Source organism: Cydia strobilella, chromosome 3, assembly GCF_947568885.1.
Source record: "Cydia strobilella chromosome 3, ilCydStro3.1, whole genome shotgun sequence".
Classification (NCBI taxonomy): domain Eukaryota; kingdom Metazoa; phylum Arthropoda; class Insecta; order Lepidoptera; family Tortricidae; genus Cydia; species Cydia strobilella.
Window position 1 is genome coordinate 3,293,605 of NC_086043.1, and position 22,688 is coordinate 3,316,292.

At 36.9% G+C, this 22,688-nt stretch overlaps 1 protein-coding gene and 1 non-coding gene across 2 annotated transcripts in view; both read right to left on the minus strand.

Annotated features, from left to right (window-relative positions):
* LOC134755676 (uncharacterized) overlaps window positions 1–7,235 on the minus strand; it is a 112,444-nt gene extending 105,209 nt beyond the window's left edge. The window contains exon 1 of the mRNA XM_063692216.1: window positions 7,067–7,235. The gene's annotated coding sequence lies outside the window, so the exon portion shown is untranslated. The remainder of the gene's footprint in view (window positions 1–7,066) is intronic.
* Window positions 7,236–14,801: 7,566 nt separating this feature from the next.
* Trnav-aac (transfer RNA valine (anticodon AAC)) lies at window positions 14,802–14,874 on the minus strand. Its single transcript has one exon. It is a non-coding gene; the product is annotated as a tRNA-Val (tRNA).
* Window positions 14,875–22,688: the final 7,814 nt, after the last annotated feature.

A 22,688-nucleotide genomic window follows, 5' to 3' on the forward strand; every position in this document is an offset into this window, starting at 1 on the left:
TTAAAGCAAGCGATTATTTTTCTTTGCATATTATTGACCATTTGTCATAGAAAAGCAAACTCTTATACCTGAAAATCTTTAGAAATTTCGCGTTCGTATGGAACAGCGGTGGACAATTTCATGGAATGCTAATAATACTCATCGAGACAATTTTACCAAACCCAAACACAATTAGGTTGCGTTGTTTACGACAGAGTTCCTATGGCCACATCTCGTGTCCATCATCAGATCAGCTCGATGGTATCAAAATATTGCATTGTCACCCGGTGAGAGCTTCCCCCCCTGATTAGATGCGAGGACTCGCATCTAAGTGCGTTACACTGCGGCATTTCATCTATAGATTCAATTGGTTCTACCTCAGTAGTCGGCAATGTTATAGTTAACGCTATCTCTACTGACCTCGTTCACTTACGTACTAACAATGGCATTCTGTTAAACAAAAGCCATTATTTCTTTTGTGCGAGCGCGTGGCCTTTTTGTGCCTGAGGCTCACACACAATGGCCACGCGCTCAGAGAGATAGCGTTATAGATAGCGTTAACTATACGAAACTCTTATGTGAGGCCTTGCAACATTAATTTAAGAATCTAAAACTTATGCAAGCCAGACAGACGTATCCTTAAAACTTTAAAATCCCGAGTTTAATCGTTAATTCCTTGGCTTCATAGCTTTAAATGGGTCGCGAATTAAAAAGTAGTGCAATTAAAAACGTGGCATTTTTAAATAAACTAGGGCATGCAGAAGCGTCAAAAGCTGCTTTGATGTGCGAAAAAACCACGTTATAAAATCTACGATATTAATGTGTAAAAAGATTCATTTGGAAAGCCCACTCTACATTTCGATGGTTTTCATTTAGACCTTTTTTGTTAAACCTTTTTACGTAACAGAGAAAAAGATAAATATGGAAAAGCATGGATAACCGTATTTTTAGGGTTCCGTACCTCAAAAGGAAAAAACGGAACCGACCCCTACGGGTTTTTTAAAGACATTACTCACGTTTCACATAAAAAATACATTGTTAAAAATTGTGTAATGAACGGAACCCCTGGAACGCGAGTTCGACTCAGTACAGTCAAATAACTGGATTTCTGTCTCAGTTTGTGTTTTGTCACAATGATAATCAATAAAAAGCAAGTTTAAATATTCAACGTTGAGTATCGTTTGATATATAAAGCTCAGACAACTTGCATCACAGCTGTCTAATTTCCGGCATACAATATTTTGCACATATTTCAATTGTCTCAGTATTCCTTTGTTGATAAACAGATATTAATGATATGTCGACCCGGCTATTCGATATACTTCCATCATTTATTATAGATATTTTCACTAAACTATTCAATCATTGCATAGCAGACGGAATTTATCCCTCCAATTTTAAAAAGGTCAAAGTCCAACCGGTGTACAAAGGTAAGGGTGATAAGGATGTGTTAAAAAATTATAGACCAATCTCATTGATTCCCATATTCTCTAAAGTTTTTGAGCGATTATTAAGCGATGAACTTATGTCCTTTTTCAATAATAATGAATTGTTAAATAAACAGCAATACGCTTATCAACCTGGCCGGTCAACAATAGACGCGGCGCGTGACGTCATATCTAGAGTATTGGGTCACCTGGACGGACGGCGACAGGTGGCAGCGATTTTTTGCGATCTATCACGTGCCTTTGAACTCGTAAGTCATCCGCTCATATTAGCAAAGCTTGACCACTACGGAATCACTGGTAACTTTCACCGGGTAATCGAATCATTCCTCGAGACTCGCAAACAGCTCACGTCGGTGAATGGAACAAAATCTGACCTGCTAGAACTGGGCCCCTGCGCTGTACCACAAGGATCTATAATGGGAAACAACCTGTTCATCTTGCTCATGAATGACTTTACCTCAGCCTCAGACCAGGCGGAATTTGTTCTATTTGCCGACGATGGGTGTGTCATTGTCGCGGCTGAAACATACCTTCTATTAAAATCTAAACTACAAGAAGTAATGGATCAAATATCATCATGGTTTTCTGCTAATGGCTTGGTACTAAATGTGGAGAAAACACACATCATTCACTTCAGTCTGCGTTGCTCAAGTGATTACTCATTAAATATTATGTGCAATGACCAACCTGTGCCTTAAGTTGACCAGGTAAAATATTTAGGGCTAACCATTGATGCTGGATTGAAATGGGCACCCCATATTGACAACTTATGTCAAAGACTGTCCTCTGCTTGCTTTGCTCTTAGCAGACTGCGTCCATGTCTCAGTTCCACTAACGTAAAAAAGGCCTATTATGGTTATTTTAACTCTATTTTAATATATGGAATTGACCTTTGGGGCTCGGCTGCGGAACGCGAGAGAGTATTCAGGCTCCAAAAAAGAGCAGTGCGTATTATCGCCGGTGTGAGTTGGGATCATCCTGCAAAAGACCTGTTCAGGAATCACAAAATCTTAACATTACCCAGTCTTTATATCCTAGAACTGGCTAAGTACGTCAGAAAACACGTTCATCTCTTCCGTACCAACGCTGATACGCACGGCTCCATTACCCGACGGCGGCATGAGCTTAACTTACCTCAAACACGACTCGTTAAGGCTAAGAAAAATCCTAGTTACATTGGTACTAAGGTTTACAATGCAATCTCTCCGGAAATTAAACAGGCTTCAAGCTATAATTCATTTGTACGACAAATTAAAGCAAAACTTGAAATAGACGCTCTGTACTCGATTGATGAGTTTTTTTTTAGTAAGTAGTATTCAATGATTAAATAATAAATGGACATGTAATATATAATATAAAAATATCTAATTTCGTAATATGTATAACTAACTGATAGCAAAATGTGTATTAATGTGTTAATAATAAAAAACTGTATATGTACCTTTGAAAAATTTGACGTGTAAAATGTATATTTTATCAATAAAATATTGAATTGAATTGAATTGAATTGATACTTATTGGGCTCAACAATTTCATAGGCGTTTCTTTGATACTGTTAAGTAATCTAACTCGCATACATTTTGTATCTTTTAAACGCCCAAGCACATTCAGAGATTTCAGAGGAGCATCTGGCGTTCTGTGTAGCCCACTCATACAGCCGCCAACCAAATTTAAGCTAAACACTGTTGTCGTATTCATGTCATGGGTCAAATATGTAAATATAGGTATTGGAATAGTATTGGTTACTGAGTACAATTGGTAGCCTAGAGGCTTGGGAGTTCAGGGGTTCGAAGTGTTTGAACTCCATCTCGTACCTCAACAATTTCATAGGCGTTTCTTTGATACTGTTAAGTAATCTAACTCGCATACATTTTGTATCTTTTAAACGCCCAAGCACATTCAGAGATTTCAGAGGAGCATCTGGCGTTCTGTGTAGCCCACTCATACAGCCGCCAACCAAATTTAAGCTAAACACTGTTGTCGTATTCATGTCATGGGTCAAATATGTAAATATAGGTATTGGAATAGTATTGGTTACTGAGTACAATTGGTAGCCTAGAGGCTAGAGAGAGAGAGAGAGTTCAGGGGTTCGAAGTGTTTGAACTCCATCTCGTACCAATAAATTTCTTGGAACTTTATTTGTACAAAATATCATTTGATATAAACTAGTCACTTTTCCCGAAAAAGTTTAATTTTCTCCCTTGGGTAGGAAGGTCAGAAGGGTCTCAAATCATGGATTTAGGTTGCCAAAGAGATCTCCAGCTTCCTCAATGCAACCGGGACAATGCTAAAATACGGACGAGGAGGTTTTGTTTCGTGATCAAGCTTTATTTCAGCTTAATACGACACCAAGATCTAGTTATAACAAATTAATAATTATACATTTCGAGTTGAAAGTGGAAAAAAGTCCCAGTCTGCTAAAATATTCAATTTGAACTTTTGTCCTCAATTTCGTATAGATTTAATTGTAAGTATCAAATAAAGTAAGTCCGACATTGCCAAAATCTCCAACCTTGAACCGAATAAGATTCGCTTGGCTGGACATAAAGCCCAAATCAGACATCAAAGAAACAAGTTGGCAAAAAGGTAGATACTTCGGTTTAGACACAATATCATAATTTTATCGGCAAATTCATTTCGCCCTCTTTCTCCAAGTATTCGTCGTGTTGCATCTTTCTTAACATACTTAGAAAAACTTTTATGATACAGAACCGTGTCTCGTTTTGACGTCAATAAAGCAAATTGAATTACCAACTTTATAGGCGATGAGCGATTTTATAGGTTATATGATTCAATGCAGACGTACCAAGGTGTAGGTGTGCTATGGAAAAAAGGTACGAGTATAGGTACAAGCAGATTTATATACCAAACTGACTCGAAATTACAAATCAGTCAATATTTTTCTTAGACATTCACCAGCTCTATAGGAGTGAAGTACCAGTACTTAGATTGAAAAGTATTTCGGTCGGTAAGTCAATTTTCAAATTGAGGGATAAAGAAAGTCAATCTATTTCTAATTCAATTTCTACAATCAATTGCAAATCCAGTGTAAATATTTTGTTTACGAGTAGTAAATATTCAATTCAATGAATTACCCAGCGACTTTAATTCGAAATTATTATTAGGTACTTAGAGTTAGACCAAGAAAAGTCTGCAACGATTTTGATAGCATACGCAGTGCAAGTGTTATTTATAAGTCATAATGTCATAGGTGTTTGACGTTTAAAATAACACTTGCACTGCGTGTGCTATCAAAATCTTTGACGACTTATCTCGGTCTACCTCTAATAGTTACGACTAGATGTGACAGCTGTCATCTTGGTATTTAATTATAATTTTAACATTATAATGAGATGATAGCTGCCATTTGTGAATTTTTCGGTAATAATTTATTATGAAATTCAATACGAAGTATACTGATTTAAACTAACACGATTTTCACTCATAATTTAAAACTAATACGGGACTTAATCGCGTACAAACTTACGTTTATTTATGGCCTGACGTTTCGAACGTGACGTTACGTTCGTGGTCACAGGCAGACTGGCGAGAAATTGTATCAAGATCTTCTTGCCGCGCGGGTTTTGCGAACTACCCGCACTTGATCTTGATTATTAACTTGTACGCTAGGGTTGTTACTTTGCCTACAGACAACACGACATCCAATGGTGTGTCGGGATGTTTTTTCCCCCTTACATTTGCTAATTACTGGATTCCACGAAGACGAAATCCCCTGTCCCTCATTTTGATTGAAATTTCGATGTTTTCTGATTTCAATTGCTTCACGTACCTTCCTGCTGTATAGTAAAGACGAAGTATTAGTAAGTAGGTAGGATAGGAAAATCCAATTATTCAGGAAAGTTCCTGGAAAAAGGCAGTCAGGTCGCCCTCGCCTCAACTCATCTCGGCTGCCTTTGCAGCTTGAGAAAGCCGTACACAGCAGGAGTGACAGTGCCGTATGTTTCTAATGAGGGATTGCAGGCCATCATCATTAGGTAGGTAGGTAGGTAGTTTTAGACATCTCTCTTGCTGATGTCCAAACCAGAGTTCACTTAGCACAGCGTTTGCGCTAAGCAAACATTTTTTTTAAATGATGAATAGGCAGGCGTTTGACCACTGTCCCACCTGATGGTAAGTGATGATGCGGTCTACGGTGGAGCACGCTTACCTATGAGATACCTATTAACTCTTGCCTTGAAGAGCCCCAGATTGTACTCATGCGGAAACACAGACTCGGGCAGGGCGTTCCACTCCTTGGCAGTTCGCATAAGTAATGTGGAAGCAAAACGCTTCGTGCGTATTTTTGGAGTTCCTACCATAAAGCGATGCCGGAGTGCCGTTTGTCTTGTAGTCCGATGGTAAAAATGGGACGGAGGAATAAGGTTGTGCAGTTCCTCGGCACACTCTCCGAAATATATCCTGTAATAGATCGACAGGCTGGCAACCTTGCGACGATGCTCCAGACTGGAGTCGAGCATGATCAACTCAGTCGAAAAACTTTATTTCTGATTACATTCCCGATGTCACTGTATCATCCAAGGTGACATCGGGGATAAATTAATACCGTAATCTAGCGACCAGCTCAAACATTAGGTAAGTACTTAACCAAATTGAAGGGATAATCCCAAGGCCCAACCCAACTTCGGGTATGATATGTACTTATGTAGTCCTTGATTGGCTATCAAACTACTGGGTTCATTATTGGGTCTTGTTATTATAGGCGCGTTTACTTTAATTTGTTTTCTGATTAGACTGTTCTAACTTTTAGGGGCAGATGATTTTGCTTTTACACATTTACTTTGAGTTTATTATAGTGTAGGTAAGTTAGTATTAGTGTCCGACTAAAGTTTTGGATTCAGTTTCGGCATTAAAAGCATTTTTTAACCTAACGTTCGGTTTCGGCTAAAAAACTGCCGAATCTTTCGGTCTCGCCCACACTGTACTTTCGGTAGTGTCCGACCGAACCTTCGGTTTCGGTTTCGGCAAAATGCTAAATATCCGGTTTCAGTCGGACAAGTTAGTATACCTATTGATGTACAGTTGTATGTTTGTTCAGATGATTAAGTTTTTTTTTCTCCATTAAGTACCATCAGTTTTAACAATACTTATTATACCTTTAGCCGCCGCATCGGTGTGTAGGTTTAGGTTTACCACTCACGCTTAAGAGTTTACCAACTATGAGGTAAACCGTTTACCTCATAGTTGGTAAACTCTTGAGCGTGAGTTAGGCATTTAAGTGCAGAAGGATTTTGCCTGCATCAAAATTCACTGAAAATTGTTTTTTTATTTGTTACATTTTTATTAATTTCTAAAATTCAACGTTTTATTCTTAAAAATCTTTGGGAGAGGCTTTTTTGTCCAGCTAGAAGTGTTATTCACGTAGGTGCTTATAAAATATTTTAAGTATGTTCATGTAAAAAAAGTCCTTGTTGGAAACCGTATCACGAAGGTCTATAGGTGTTAATAGTGCGTACCTACTGAGGGTTACTTCATCTGATTAAATACGAGAACCCTAAACAAGATAATAAAACTTCGGTAACTTAACGCAAACAAGTATGCAACAAATCGATGATTCACCGTTACGTGAAAAATGCCGCAAAACACAACGAACTTGAAAACGCAAACTTGTAAAAAATTACCTTCAACGCGCCGCCTATAATTGCGACAAACCAGGGGTAGGTGCCAGGCACAGTTTAGCAACTTTTCACAACACTAGTACATCCAGGCTACACAAAAACGAGAACCACAACACTGGCACTAGAAAATTCAAAATGGCGGACGACACGTCCGACTGGTTTGCGCGCCAAACCGCGACTGAGCTAGGCACGTTCACGTTTTGCCCGGTAAACTCCACCAATAAACAAATGAAACGAGCGGGTAAATTGTACCTCGTACATTACTGCTCAAGTTTTTATAAAGAAGATAATGAATGTAGCCTAAAACGCAATGTAATGGAAGTAAACATGAGTGACGTTGAACAACGGAAAGCGAAATTTGAAGTAGCATTTTGCTTGTAATTGGAATATAACTCTTAATGAATTCACTTAAGATAGCTACAGATATGAGATTTGATAATTAGTTTCCGATTGGCAAATACAACCTATAGCCGGCGGAAGTGTGACATGCGAAACATTATTACTAATATACGTTAAGACTTGATTACTATTGTAGACATAATAGTTCCTTCCAGTTAGGGTTGCCACCTTTTTTCTTTACACACATAGTATTATTGTCAAAATATTAAAAAAAATATAGTATTTACTGGGAAAAATTAAAAAAAAAATAGGACGCCGATTTGAGGTGAATTAAAAATCCAATTCGCATACGATGTGATATCGGTGACATTTGTATAACCCTTTCTTGACATATGAAAATATAGTATTTTTCGTACTATATTGTTTTTGTATAATATATAGTACAATTGACTAAAATATAGTACGACACTATATATTATAGTATGGGTGGCAACCATACTTCCAGTCTCAACTTTATTAGCAAACAGGTTACGTATGTATAATGAAGTTGTTAACTATTAAGACGTAACTGGGGTGTTGAAAATTACGTATTTATATAGAACGTCTGAAAGAATGGCTAATATAATCATCGAAATAGACAATAACCGTAACAGTATTGTTGCCCGAGGCGAGGACATTCCGTTATCAGAATATTGCGAAAATCATAATTCAAAAATAACTAAATACGGTAAAAAAAATTAGAAACTAGTATTTAAATTGACCCCCCAACTCCCCAGTCATCATGTATCTTATAATCACGGTTCACCCCGTCAACAAATAATGGTTTCCGGGATGAAATAGGTACGTATAACCTCAATGTTCACGACTATGACTAACTATGACTATTCCAAGTTTCATTCAAATTAAATTTAGCTGATTACACAGATTAAGTAGAAAATATCTACACAACACAAATCAAATTATTTTTTTATTAAATATTTTTAACTCCTTTTTCCACCAAGGCGTTACGGAAAACTAGTTTTAATTAAGAAAAATGGGTTTTTACAGTTAAATTACAGTAACATACACAAGTTAATTCTTTCCCTTTATGAAATAAAACTATGAAAACGGATTATATCGCGTATATTGAATTTATAATACATCCGACGTTTCGAACCCTTTACAGCGTTCGTGTAGTTCTTTCACTTTATATAATTATTTAATATCATTATTCAATCATTCCTAAAAGTTTGACGTAATTCCTTTCGTTCTGCATGCGGTTCAATTTGTAAAAGCAGGAACTAGAGATCAAAGCGAAACTGCAAATGGGCAAAGCTTGTACAGAAAAGCTAGTGCAAAAACTTTAAACCTAGGTCAGTGCGGGTCGTACGTGAGATTCAGGTCATGGACGATTGAAAGTACTTCACAATTCACAACTCACTGGACTCGCAGCAGCAATTGGATCAGTATAACGCTGCGTCTTACGTAGGCGAACACTCGCGAACGCGAAGCGAAGCGGCGCGGCGCGCGGCGAGCCCAAGGCGTTCGCGTTCGCAACGAGATCGCCCACGTCACGTTTACCACTCGGGAAATTTCCCGATACAAAATGGGGAAGGTTCCCGGAACGGCACAACTCTGCCCACGTAGGACACTTCTATAAGTATCAAAGCCATCAAAGGATTGATTCACCCCGCTCCGCGCCGCGCCGCTTCGCGTTCGCGTGTTATTCGCCTCGTAAGTTTGATCTTCGGCGGTTACAATTGGTTGTTAGGGAACTTGAAGGCACACGTACCTACAGATACAGATTGCGGAAAGCATTAAATTAAGTTAGAAAAATTCGTTTCTTATTGGCTAATTGGTTGTCATAGGTATTGTTGCTACATCAATGACTTCCTTGACACACAAGAAAAATATATTATATTCGAGAACATTGTAAAAACGTTAAATTAAAGTTTCCATACAAAAAATGCAGTGTAACATTACTGTACAGTTGGCAAGTTGCAGAAAGTTTCCAAAAAGTTGGAAAAGGTCTTGGAAACTTCAGGAAAAATTCACAGGAAACAAAGAAAACTCCAAGGGTTCCGTACATTACACAATTTAAACAATGTATTTTTTATGTGAAACGTGAGTGAAATGTCTTTAAAAAACCCGTATGGGTCGGATCAAAAACTAAGTAACTAAGTCCGACTCACGCTTGACTGCACATTTCGAATAGGTTTTCCTATTTTGTGTATTTTTTTCAAAATTTTACACCCAGTAGTTTCGGAGATAAATTACATATATATACCAAATTTCAACTGAATTGGTCCAGTAGTTTCGGAGAAAATAGGCTGTGACAGACGGACAGACAGACTTTTTTCTTGTATTAAACTGTGCAATAAGTTAGTGCTCTATTGTTCTTGTCATTTCGTTTTTAGCTAAGTTTTCTCATATCAAAAAGTGCTAACCAATATCAAAAAGAAAAATGAGCAACTAAGTATAACACAATTTGCTATGATTTGTTGGTCAGACTAATACAAATCCCCTCGTGCCATACGCGTATGCATGCACATAACCTGTTATTCTAAATTATAATGTTTACATAACAGCGTTTGTTTAGAGAACCCTCTTTGCATAACTACGCCACGGTTCGGTTGCCCTGCTAACAGGCTATTAAGTACCTAATTCTAAATCTGGGACCCATTAAGAGGAGACGTAAATCTAAGAAATTAGAAGGAAACCAAATATATGGGGCGTCGCGCGAAACTTGTGACGGAAGATGTGGCCGTCTCGCGCAGGTTTTTTACTGGTATTTCTTCTTCTTCTTTCCATCCTGTTACCCCTCCTGGGGTGTAGGGCTCGAATCTTTTTCTTCCACTGATTCCGGTCCCCTAGGCAGCTTGGGTAACGACCTCCCACCCCATCCCCAATACAGCCAAGTCTTGCTCCACAGAACGGCGGCAAGTAAATTTAGAGCCACCATGTGTCCGTTTGCTGGGCATCTTCCAGGTCAGGGCCACTTTAGATAGGTGAGTGCCAGGTTTCCTGAGGATATGCCCAATCCAATGCCTTCTTGCGTCTGGATATCCTTGGGTACGGGTGTTTGTCCGGTTATTCTCCATAAGTAATCGTTTACGATCCAGTTAGGCCAAAAGATACGCAGGATTTACCTTAAGCAACACAATTTGTCGTTGTTTTGTCATTAGGTCTTTGCGGACATATCAGTTATCTCAATTACTCTGAAATATAGGTCTGTTTAAAAATAACATATACTAATACAATCAAGAGCAATCACTACGGGTCGCTTTATGGAATTGGCACATTTGTATATGATATTTGACTGGAAACAGTTAGAGCTTTTTCTACAATTAACGCCCCTCTGCTGTCGCGGGTGTCCATGGGCGACGGTAATCGCCTACCATCAGGCGATTCGTCTGCTCGTTTTCCTCCTTCCTTTCGTAGAGACAAGGTCAAAATTAGGTATGTGTTTCCTTCAACGGATTATGGTGAAGAAATGTCTACACTTAAAACCTTAGCTGAAACGAAGCAATATGCAGTCAGCAGCAGCCATTCCACATAGTATCTTCGGGATAAATGAGCCTTTTTATTGGAATAGGTAAAAGCAAAGTCGTTAGAAAAACCTCATCTAACTTTCCATCATCATGTGCAGATCAAAAAGATAAAATACATTTCTCTTCTCCATACGCTTTTAATTGTTTTTGCTCATGTCTGCGGCGTTGGAAAGTGCTTACGTGAAACAGATCGTAAAAATTACGTCGCAGCGCGTGAGTTTATCTTTTAACGGTCTTGTCAACGTCCGAATTCGCTTTCGGTCTTTTATTATTAATGGGTGATCACTGATCAATCAATAAAGTATAGATAATATCTTTTTGACACGCATATAGACATTGCACGAGGACGCTATTTGACTGTAGTGGCACAGGGCGGACACGCTATACATCAAAAATCACTTACGTTTCTAAGTGAGAACGGCACGTCTGTACACGCGTCGTGCGTCATAGGAGTAAGTTGCTTAAAAACAGTACTGAGCGGCCGGCAAACGGCCGTCAATCTGCTGTCGCGGGGCGAGGTAATTCGAATCGGGGCGGGGCGGTGCGTGGCCGTTCTGTATGATAATACTAATACTTATTCTGTGGTAGTGGATAATTATGTCGTAGCATCAAGCATGAACTTGTTAAATAACACCTTAGAGAGGTCATGCTTGAAAACTGCGGCAAAATTTGATGCTGATATAATAAAACAACGATAAACGTTGAAAGATGAAGTTAACATCAGATTTTACTACGACATATAACTTTTTAGGACATTTATTTCCTCTCTAGCCCCGAAAGTCTTCTGCGAATGATAAAAAACTTACCTAGAGTGGCTCTACCTCGAACTGCTTTAGAATCTCTAATTAATGTAAACTTAGCATAAAAGATAGTTGGAAAATATCACTACATAGTATAAAACAAACTCGCTTCCTGCTGTCTGTCTGTCCCTATGTATGCTTAGATCTTTAAAAATACGCAACGGATTTTGATGCGTTTTTTTTAAATAGATAGAGTGATTTAAGAGAAAGGTTTATATATGTATAATACATCAGCATTGCACCCGTGCGAAACCGGGGCGGGTCGCTAGTGATATACAAATTTCGAATTTGGAGTTAAGCCAAATTAAGGTTAACAGCCCAAAGCTGAGCCGTTGATATGACAATGGCGGAGAGGCCAACGCGCTAGCCCCCTTGAACTATAACGGAAGGTTTCGCTCGCTTAGTATCCGTGGATAAAGTTAAATAGTTTGTGATAGCTCATTTACCTAGTACCTATACAATATACTGGATCTATGCACAAGATTTGTTGTAAGATTGTTACCAAATATTTATTTGTTTAGCTCTAAACAATAATAACTAGGTATCGAGACCACAAAGTCAAGGTCTCGCTTTTGTTGTTTTTTCTTCTTTTAAACCCTTTCAATTGAATTGATTAACAAACTTGTATTGCTGTGATAGCCCTGAATGACAATTGTAATAATTTTATGGCAGTATTTTTTGTTTGGTACAAGCTTATATCGCTGACTGTATTTTTCTTTATACAGGCAACTAATACTCATCGAGACAATTCTAAAAATCCAAACACAATTAGGTTTCGTTGTTTTATCAAAGAGTTTCTATGACCACCTCCTGTCTCCACCATCAAATCAGCTCGATGGTACCAATAATATTGCATTGTCACCCGACTTACATGTGTATGCAAATGTTCAGCTTCATTGGAAGTCGGGAAGAGGGTCAAATTTAACTTGCAAGATTTGACCCGTACAAACAGTTACAATAAGTACGCACATAGATACTTACATTTGACCAAGCGTATCAACGCGTTTGAGATGTGGTGTTGGCGCCGGCTTTTACGAATACCGTGGATGGCAATGCGTACCAATCAGTCCATACTGGAAGAGCTGCGCATAAAACGCCGGCTGTCAACGATATGCCAGGACCAAATGCTTACTTACTTCGGACACCTCTCACGTCATTCTCCGGATAGCCTGGAAAGAGTAATAATGACGGGCAAAGTTCTCCCACTGGATGGTGTGCTCAAATTACGGCACCTATGCAACTAAAACTGCACGAGGCCATGCGCTTGGCGAGGAACAGAACCCTATGGAGGAACCTGGTCTTCAGCAGAAGGACATGATGTCACGATCCTCAGTATTGAGGGACCGACTGAAGAAGAAGAGATACTTACATACATATGTACATTGCAAGTTAATAAAAAGCCTGTAATAATGACATAAGTACATTGCAAGATAATAAAAAACATGTAATAAAAAGTGTATCTTTTACGCACTTCTACAGAAACATCGGTTAGATTCGATTTCTTTGTGTCATTATCTGGTTATAACAAATGTCTTTTTTGTATTAAATTATCCAAGGTTAACAGGCAGGTACCATTGACAGATACATATCTAGTTTTAATTTCCGCGTGGGATTTTTGCCTTAAGTGTTTATTGTACCTAGGACGCCTACTTGCCTGTTTACATTTCCCAAAAAGACGATCTCTGTACAGGGTGGCTAAAGATAAGTGCATTCCCGTTGCCAGGTAGATTTTGGGAGTATACTTATCAACTTTTACTATGGGACCAACCACGAAATCGCGAAAAAAGAATTTACCCTCCCATAGAAAATGGACCAGCCAAAATGTCCGAAACAGCCAAATTTTTTTTCGCGTTTTCGGGGTTGGTCCAATAGTGAAAGTCAGTATAATCCCAAAACCTCCCTGGCAACGGGAATGCACTTATTTTTTAGCACGCGGTGGTTAAAATATAACATCCTAAGACAAGGCTTTACAATTATTATACTTACTTATTTTGTTGGCTCAGCGACTCAAAATGGGACTTGGACTCCGACACAAAACACACTTTTCTCGGTCTTGTGAGACCTCTCGCCAATTACAATCATTATACTTTTCATAATTATTTTATTTTCCTCCGGCCGATATAAATGACGAGGGCCTAAATTAGTTTAGTGGAGTACCTTAGTGTTTAATAAGAATAATAAGCATTTAAATTTTTCCCTTTATAAATTTCCCTCATTAAATTTACTGACGCCTCATTTCCTTCCTCTCCAATAACATCACGATTCTTTTCTGATCGTGATTCTTTTTCTACAATTATATCTTATATTTGCAAAAAAGGGCATAACTGCGTGGACTCTCCTTAATATAACATCTTTTATTATTGAAGGCAAAATACATTCTGTAATATCATTTTGCAATTTTAGATTGTCGTAAATTGAACTATATTCCTAGGTAATAGAGCTGACTTTGTATTTATGAGTAAGATTTAAAAATAGAAAATGGGAATTCTTTTCATTCAAATTTTGCGCAACAGAGTAACAATTGAATAATTCTTGAAGCCTTATCAGTTCAACACAAAAGGTTTAGAAATTGTCAACAGTAGAATGCAACTATTTTGAGATGTCCAGTCTACTAATAAAGCCGTAAACACTTTTTTTTTATAAGTAGTACTTAATACGCCTTTAATACGTTTGATTACGTATTACGTTTGATACGTTGATTTGACATGAATTTTTAGTGGGTCTCTATTGTTTGACATAATTATTGAAAGGCATAATACTCATAATGTAATGATTGTCATATTATCATTAGTCATAATTTGGTTTTTCTCAGAAACGCGTAAATTTTCAGGATTGCCATAGAACAAACCTAACCTAACCTAACCTATCTATAGGATAACCCGAGGAAAATCCTGAAAAGTTAACGGTTTCAGAATTATGACTAATGATAATAATATGACAATCAATACATTATGTCTTTCAATAATTATGTCAAACAAAGAGGGACCCCATTTTTTAGTACATATACGCATAATTTTTGTCACTGTCGTGTTATCAAGCTTAGAATAAATTTAAAAGTGGAAAAATTACTGCCTTGGGTGAGACTTGAACTCACGGCCTCTGGATCGTTACTCCAGCGCGCTGCCGACTGAGCCACCAAGACCTCATCCATAGCCAGCGAATCTTTCCACCATATGGATATGGGGGCCCTAGCCCAAGGCAGTAATTTTTCAACTTAAATTTATTCAAAGCTTAATTACTGTTGTGTTAATCTGATGATACCTAGTGAGGATGGAGATTTATTTATTATTATTTATTAGAAAATTAAAAACACTGATAAAATGCAAGCTCATTTGAATTTAGGCTCGCTATAAAATTACTAAATTTAAATTTTAGACCAGTATTTCATAATTATAATGTTACTATGAATAATAAGTAAGTAAAAGGGGCCTCCTCTTTCAGTTACCCTTGTAATAACTAATTACAGTCTAAGACGGAAACGCGACTTGACTAAAGTTAGTTTCATTTTAAATTCTGACAAAAGCGACATTTTAAGTGTCCCTTTTCTGTGAAACTTAGTTTGCGATGTTGAATTTTTAAAATGGTTCTGTGAAATATGTAGTTCCGATCCGACTATATATTTAGAGACATAATTTACAATCGATAAAAAAACTGCCATTGGGGTTGGCCGGTCGCAGTATTTTACAGAAGGCCAGTCAGTTAACTGTCAATTAATTACACGTATAGCATGGAGACTGTATAAAGGAGCCAAATCTCTATGTATGAAAATCAAAAAACAGTAATCAGGCGGCGCCACCATACACCGAAATACTACCAAAAACAACCTACGTAATTTGGTCGGGTTATTTGATGCCTTATATGGTTCATGTTATACTCATGTCCCAGAGCCTAACTAGCGCCACCGGAGAGATTAGGAACTATTATTTAAAGCTTAACGCGGTCACTTTTACAACAATTCTGCCATGAGATTGCGATCCTCTCTATACCATCCATAACGTATAGTGTCAAATTGTTTTTTTTTTTTTTGCAATTTTATGGTCTGGAAGATCTTAGAACAAAACTATAACCGGTCAAACAAATTTGTCAATAGAAAAAGGCGCGAAATTCACTTTTTTATGGGAAGTTAACCCTTCGCGCCTACATTTTTCAAATTTGCCGCTTTTTCCTACTGACGGAAATAGTTTGACAGAATACAATTAAACTAGAGACAGGTAAAACGTATTTATGCTGGCGCCATATACGATTATGAAACCCGAAAACAAAATAAAACTGGTATTCTTTTTTACAGAATTTCCATGTGTTGATCATATAGTGACCAATTTTATTAAATATCTCGCAAGACTGAAACAATGCAGATATCGGTCTATAAAAATATCATGCTTAATATGTATAAATTTATCCCCTAACCCACTGTGCTTTCAGGACTAATAACAGTAATAACACTAATAACCAATGTCTATATAACGAATCTATTGACCCAGTAAAATTTGATATTCCATTAAATTCATCGTGAAGAGCAATGAAATTGAAATCTAAAAACTATCGAAATAGGCTAACCTACATAAACAGAATATGCTAAAATAGGCTTTAAGAGCCAACAGGAGTGGTCATTTCTCCATACAAACGTACTCGACTGTTTCCTCCGTGGTTTTTCAAGCTAGAGCAATGATTTTTTCAACACAGATTAATATTGTCAATATCTGTGTCGGTGTGTTTTGCTTTTTTTGATATTTTTGTTTTTTAAGGCGCTAGAGCCCTTCAAACATGGCCAAAAATGGCCTCACTGACTATGCCGCAATAAGAGGCGTGGTATTCAAAACTGATATCAATTAGCCAAAAAATCAAAACAGTCCGACACAGACAATTTCATAATCATTTAGATTTCCAAATTTGGTTACGATTGGTTAAGTTTTGGAGGAGGAAACAGTCGAGTACAAAACCTCGATTTTTTAGATTTTTACGCAGGATTTTTCGCCACAGCTGCAGTTGTCCTTATCGCACTAATTTTAGGGGCGGGGTCAAGTTTCTAAATACGTACACAGACAGAAAAGTGATGGGCAATAGTCGACATTGAATGTCGATAATCTAGTGATGTGATAAGATCGATAAACCATAACAAAGTCGCGATTTGCCTCTTAGTAGGCGAAGTAAGTAAAGTGAGTATGCACTTTGGCCTCAGGGGATATCGTTTAACACGATTTATTATTCCTTGGTTCATACAAAGCTGAGCTGACGCACTAGCTACGAGATTAAGTCCTGGCTACCCCAGTTTGCCTCTATTTCTACATATCTGTTGCTATGAGATCAAATTTGGTATAACTTTTTTGTAAATTAGGGACAAATAATTTATTTTAGAAATAATAGTTCTACATTTTCATACACAAATCTGAATATATAAACGAAACATTAAAATTATATATAATTTTTGGTCACTGTTTGCTCTTTAGAAGCAAACTGTGGTGATTTGCACTAAAAATTAATTACACAATTTAGTCAATTTATTCTTTATTTAGAAAAGTATCAGTTCTAAGTACGTATTCATACATTTGATTGTAAAAAAAATTAGTAATACTTTGGTTAAAATATTGTTTTATATTTTACAATTTTCAGTATTATTCTAAAATTTACTTTAAACAAAGTATTAATTTTATTAAAACGTTTATGACGTGATCTTATTAAGTATGTATATGAAAAGGGCTCCACGAGGCGAAATACGTTTTACGCCAATTATTTTCTTTTTTTTAATTTACAACAAAGAGGAAAGTTCGAGAAAAATGTGGTTACTTAATAATTGCCTAACTTGTTGAAAAAATAACTGCATAATATCAACTTATAACCGTAGTATATTCCATGATATGTTTTAAATACACCATATTTTTTTCTAATTTTTAAAAGAATATTTAATACCTTTAAAATAATATCTGTCTGTCTGTCTGTCAATCTATCTGTCAGTCTGTCACCAGGCTGTATCTCATGACCGTGATAGCTAGACAGTTGCAATTTTTACAGATGATGTATTTCTGTTGCCGCTATAACAACAAATACTAAAAACAGAATAAAATAAATATTTAAGTGGGGCTCCCAAACAACAAACGTGATTTTTTTGCCGTTTTTTGCGTAATGGTACGGAACCCTTCGTGCGCGAGTCCGACTCGCACTTGGCCGTTTTTTGTTAATAGCTTTTGAATTTTTTTTATGTGGGAATAAACGCTTCGAATACATTTTTCTAGACAGCATTCCGAATCTAATGAGGTATCATACATATTTTTCGGAGTTGTTAGTATCTCTATAAGTGGCAGCCGTACAAGCCCAATTTCAAAGAAAAACCGCAAATCGATGTGCAGGTTAGCCGTTTGGCACACGCATACTAAGACGTCAAAACAAAATTTTTGACCCGCAGTTCCTAAAAAAATCCCTTAGGAGGGGTGTGCTACAACATTATTTTTTTTGTATGGAAAAAAACATTTTTTTCTCAATAACCTATCGTGTGGTATCATACGAAAGGGCTTTTTGAGGCGATTAAAAGTATACCACATCATTACATTTTAGCCATTTTTTTTGTAAATTAAAACAAATAGAATTTTCAAAACATACCAAGTTTGGGGTCAAGTTAAAGGGTTAAAGAGGATATATGGATATTACGTATCATTGTATGATTAAGATGTACCGTATCTGCAGTACAGTTTCATAAGTCTCGCAAAATAGGTATTGAAGCAGAACGGCCGGTCCGGGCCGTAGCAACTACGCTCGCATTCCATTGCTAATTGTTCTGTTTATAAGTTATTGATATACCCGACAAAAAAAAACAAAAAAGTGTTTTTTATTTAATTTAGTTTAATTTGTATACTTTTAGTTTAAGTCATATATACCTACAGTATTAAGTTATTTGTTATAAGTTAAGTGTGCGCTCACCGATAAAATGTATTTTGCATGAAAAAAAATTAATTCTCGTGTAAGTGAATATTATGTATTCTAATGAGAAAATAAAGATCTTTAAACCTAACTGTGTCATTTTGTATTGAAAAAAAAAACTAAATAGAATTATTTTTAAAATTGATTTTTTGGGGTTAGATATGAGGATATCACGTATCATTTGTGGTATATTGTATTTGTGGTATACTTACTTATATACTTGGTATGTTTTGAAAATTCTTTTTGTTTCAATTTAAGAAAAATGGCTAAAATGTAATGATGTGGTATATTTTCAGAATCGCTTCAAAAAGCCCTTTCGTATGATAGATAAGAGAAGAATACGATAGGTTTTAAAAAATATTTTTTTTTATACAAAAAAAAAGTTTCAGCACTCCCCTCCCAAGGGAATTTTTTATTTAGGAACTGCGGGTCAAAAATTTTGTTTTGACCTCTAGTATACGTGTACCAAACGGCTAACCTGTACATCGATTTGCGGTTTTTTTATGCGAACAGCGTACACTATATTTTTCACCACCTTGAACGTTTTGTAGACTACTGTCCCAAATTGGGGTTTCATATTTATTCCGAAGAGGATTAGGAGCTCTTCAAACATACCTATTTTTATCAAAATCTGACTCATAAATCAAAAACGGACCATTAATAAAACTGTATAATTACATCAACGTAAGAAATGTCACATATTTCTTTGTTATGATAATTTTATCTAACCTGAGGCTTTCTTTTTTTCTATTCAACGAAGCCGGAGAGCGGCAAATTTGTTTTTCATCACACTTGCTCGAAAAGATCTTATTTCATGCAGGTGTACTGAAGGGAAAAGGCCTATATTGTTCCCGCGGGAGTTATAGCTTTCTTTTTTTAATTAGATATGTCACTAATTCATACGAAGTACGAACCAAGTAAGTTATAAGTAAAATACTTTGTTTAAAGTATAAGGGTGTGTAAGGGAGTTTTACTTCTAAAATACTAAAAATTATAATTTAGTATTTTTGTTTATAATATTTAATTGGATTAATTTAATAGCCGTTTAAAATATTTTTACAAAAAAAAACAATCGCGGCTGAATGCCGAAGGTCTGTGCCTTAGATGCCTAACCTGTCAAGAAATGACAATATGGCGGACGAATATTTGAAATGTCACCGTATTTTAAAATTATTTCCCTGAAAATTTAGTTTTTCATCACAAGTGAAAACCATTGTGTGTAACTCCGGGGGTAAGAATATTGTAAACTCCTTTACAAAATCTCACTTACCCCCTCGTTGCACAATGTAGGTACTAATAGCACAGCGTGCCGAAAGTTGATACTTTCCGCACGGAAATCAGAAAAGAAACGATTGTTTTTTTACTCTCCTGTAAAATTCAAAATGTTAATTGGATTGCAGGTTGTAGAAGGATATTGAATTCAGCTACCTAAAATCAAGAAGTTAAATCACAATAACAGGAAATAAGTAAACGCTCAGTGGTGGTAGCGAGCTAAGCTAACGAGTTATTAACCGAAGAAAAAGTTTGTAAGAACTAGGTCTATAGCCTATGATATGCCTATATAGCGGGCCGCGACGCGACTTGCAAGCACAAGGTCCGCGACCGCAAATGACGTGCGCGTCTGTGTGCGTGCACCACACACACGGGGATATGGCGGCGCCGCCTCCGTCAGCGCGACGGCAATAATCACTTTGAAATCTCAAAATTGAGAATTCGCTAAGCTCCTGTTGGCTCTTGAGTATATAAGAAAAAAATCATTAGAGCTTAATAGGTTTCTGCCCATTGTGTACGATTTTGCACCTTACTCCATTATAATAAAGTGGAAAGTGTATATATATTTTTAATTCGGCCGTACAAAGTTTTGGGTGATCTGACAATAGCGTGACACAATCAATCTGATCGTGATAGATTTTGATTCACAGATTTGATTGAAGAAAATATAATTTTGCAATACGATCGAAATCGAATTATTACCTTTGTGCAGCCATAGAGAGAAATGAAAGTTTGTCTTGGCACTTTATTACTGTCCTACGGCCTTATTTCAACTTTAACCTTTTGAACGCTTTTCCTCAAGCGTCAAGACGTGGCCTACACGCCAATATCTCGACTAGTGAATAACGAATATAAACCTTATCTGTCAGCAGGACAATTGCTTTGACAGCGTCCGCCATGACCACTTTAGTGGTCGCTGGCGTGGCAGGCGAGACAGCACACTATCTATTTAGTGGCTCTTGGCGTCCAAAAGGTTAAGATGCGTCAAAAATTTGCTTAAAATACGATATGGATCGGTTATGTCAGTGCCAAAAGGGACATTTTCGATCGTATTGCAAAATCATATTTTTTTAAATCGAATCTGTGAATTACAATTTTAAAGTTCGAATCAGGCCGTTAGGCTCAAGTGTCCGAAGGGTGTCAAACGAACGCCCCCGTTTTTCCGTCCGCCGCTGTCAGAGGGCTGTATTTAATGAGCAGCATAGCCAAGTCGGGACGGGACAGGGGCAATTTTGGTTTGACATTAAATAGTGCGAGGGCAAATGAAACTTGCTTTTAAAGTCGAGATGCTGTGATGACACAGATATTTGTTCCTGAGTCATGGTTGTTTATCTATATATTTTATTTAAGTGTTTAATATAAATCGTTGTTGAGTACCCACAACACAAGCCTTTTTGAGCTTACCGTGGGGCTTAGTCAATTTGTGTAAAAACAGTCCTATAATATTAATTATTTATCTATAAACGTTGACATATCATATCATACAATAATATGAACTGAAATAATATTTAATGTAATTTTGAACTTTTGTTAGAGTGACTCGAATTAATGTTTAGATATTTATAATTTAAATAATTAATTATCTATAGAAAAATCACGAAAACGTGTCTAATTTTAATTTATTTTCAGTTGTATATCGTTTCAATATATAGCTCATAGCAAAGCTGTATGTACACCGAAATAAAACCTTGAGATCAAACTTAATAATTATTCTGTTACACTTACAGATAGTTTCGGCTGTCGATGATAATCTGAAAAAAAAAAACAATTGATTAACAAATCGACTAGAATCCGCCTCACCTAAATTGCACCGACACAGAATAAATTTAAAGACCGTGTTTCGCGTTTCGATGGCTGCCATTCCTCAACCCACCAACGGAGCGGCAGCTGACGTTCACGAGGGTTCATCATACATAGCCGTTAACCACTATACGAGTTTTCGCCCGAGAGGCGATTGGTCATGGAAATCTGTTCCTTGCCCGCCGTCTAAAAATACCTGAGTATTCCAAATTGAAAATGACGCCGACAAGTTTATCCCTAACACAACGTGTTACGTTACGTGCGGGGCCACTCTGCGTGTCAGTAGGTACATACTTCCTTTTGAATATATCGCCTCTCACAAAGTCTATCCCAACGAACTAATGTAACTGTAGAAATATGACTAGAGCTCAAAAGTAGTGGTTGCATAGCCGGTATGCATTCACAAAATAAAATTATCACTACTAAAAACCGGACAAGTGCGAGTCGGACTCGCGCACGAAGGGTTCCGTACCATTACGCAAATAACGGCAAAAAAATCACGTTTGTTGCATGGGAGCCCCACTCAAATATTTATTGTATTATGTATTTAGTATTTGTTGTTATAACGGCAACAGAAATACGTCATCTGTAAAAAAAATCAGACAGACGGACAGACTCAACTGTACGAGTAGTGTTTAATTTTGCAAGCGGTAAAGCATGTTATTTTCGGGTGATAACCACTAAATCGAGAAAGTAAGCAGACATAAATAAACAGGAGCAGATAATAAAAGCTTTATTTATCCTATTTCCATTATCTTTTTACATAAACCCAGGATTACGTGAACATTTTAATTAAACATTTCATCGTAGTACATATTCTGTTTTATGGGCACGTTACCGCCATGTTACAAAACCGTTACATTTTACGTCAATCGCCAATTACAGATTAGCGTGTCACCTTGACTCGATTCACATACTTTCCATTTCATTCCGCCATTCGAATCGATACATATATTTTTTCAGATACGAATC